A 2182-nucleotide genomic window follows, 5' to 3' on the forward strand; every position below is an offset into this window, starting at 1 on the left:
CCAAGTATTGAGTGCATAAATTAACTCTAGGAATAACTTTAAAGAACTTGGGCCTTTCTGTTTTTTCAAATCCTTTTTTTTTGCTTAATTAAGGAAATATACAAATATTTTGAAATACTGCCTTTTTGACTTTCATGAGCTGCAAGCGCTAATCATCAAAACTAAAACAAAAAAACTTGTGAAATGTTTTACTTTACATGTAATGAATCTAGAATATATGAAAGTTTCACTTTTATTAAATAAGTTACAAAAAAAACCTCACGATATTCACATTTTTGGAGATGCACCTATATATATTTATGTACATATATGCTCAAGAAACATTTCTGATTATTATCAATGTTTGTGCTGCTTCATATTTTTGTGAAAACTATGATAAACTACCATTTAAAAGTTTGGGTTAAGAAATTTAAATTTCAAAAAATTATATATATATAAATATATTATATATATATATATATATATATATATATATATATATATATATATATATATATATATATATATTATTATTATTATTATTATTATTATTCAGCAAGGATTCGTTAAATTGAAAAAGTGACAGTAAAGACATTTATAATGTTACCAAAAACTTATATTTCAAATAAATGCTGTTCTTTGAACCTTCTATTCTTCAAAGAATTTGGGGGAAAAATTTTCCACAAAAATGTTAAGTAGCACAACTGTTTTCAATGGTGATGTACACAAAATTCTTATAAATCTGATTTAATTATTAAATGAAGTGTTTAGACTGCTGCTACTGCATGGCCAATTTGTAAAAAAAAAAAAAAAAAGAAAAATGGCAAACCCCACATAAAGCAAGAAATAATGAAAATAATCCATGTACATAATATTAGCCTAAGGTGACCAAACAAAAAAACACCTCCTGATAATTTGTAGAAACAGAAGGAAGTTTTGTTCAGGAGGAGTTTCATACTTTGTTCCCCATCGGTGGAAAGTGTTACTGTGAGCACTGACACACACTCACACTCACACATCTCCTCACAGTATGGTCTTTATTTCATACAGCTGAGAAATGAAAGCAAACACAAAACCATACAAACTAAAACTACATTAACATAATTGCCTCGAGTCCCAATATTTCAGAAGTAGGCTACAACACATCATGAAATGATAAAGAATTTGATAGAAACTATTAATATTTACATCTCTTTTTTATCATCATCTGATCAAGAAAAAACTATTAGCATTATATTTTCAGCTTTAGCTTCTTTTGCTTTTTTGTAAACAGAATATTTTACTGCAACGAGTCGTCATCTCGTCTTTTGGCACCATTTTTAAATCAGTAAATGAACTACGATTCTCAGTAGGACTACAATTGTGGCGTGACACAGAGGATCTCACTGGAGCACAGCGATGAACTCAAAGCAACACTCTTGCGAACTACACCCTACAACATCATGGAGAAAATAAACGCACGACACCGCAATCTGTGCTGATTGGCCAGCTACTGATGTTAAGCATGAGATTCGAGAGCAGCTATTGGCTGGGACGTAATGTGGGTGGGATCAAGGGGGAGGTCCTTGGTAAATGAGTTTGTTCCCAGTTTTAAGTGGATTGACTGAGTACAGTTCTTCACCCCGGGTGTGTTTGGAGTGGCATACTAACCATACTACTTTTGCAGTATGCACACTGGTATATTATGTAAATGCAGTAGTATAAATATCATACGTGGATGATTTATTGGTAACATTTGCCAAAATGTGCAGCATACAGGGTAAAGTATTTAAAAAACATATCTCAAGATGCAATGCACTCGACCTTGCATTCTGAAACAGAGTTGCTATTTTTAACTAAAAACTATGAAAAATTGTTTTTGTAAATTGAAATAAAGTTGATGTAAAAATTTACATAATATATGAAAAACTTAAAATTGCTTGAGCAACTGCTAAAACGACTGAAATAGAGCTGAATAAATATATTAAAATATTTAAATAAAAAAAACTTAAAAATTAAAAACTTTTAAAATAACATTTTTGCCTCAGCAGCTAACAAATAACATACATTGAAGCATTAAAATGACAATGGCAAAACTAAAATAAAAACATTAATATTTAAAAAATTAGAATAAAATTAGAAAAGTAAAACTAAAAAATGACTAAAGCTAAAACTGAAAAAAAGAAATATCAAAAAGCAGAGGAAAAATGGCAAAAGCTATAAA

The sequence above is a fragment of the Carassius gibelio genome, chromosome B24 (assembly GCF_023724105.1).
Source record: "Carassius gibelio isolate Cgi1373 ecotype wild population from Czech Republic chromosome B24, carGib1.2-hapl.c, whole genome shotgun sequence".
NCBI classification, from domain to species: Eukaryota; Metazoa; Chordata; class Actinopteri; order Cypriniformes; family Cyprinidae; genus Carassius; species Carassius gibelio.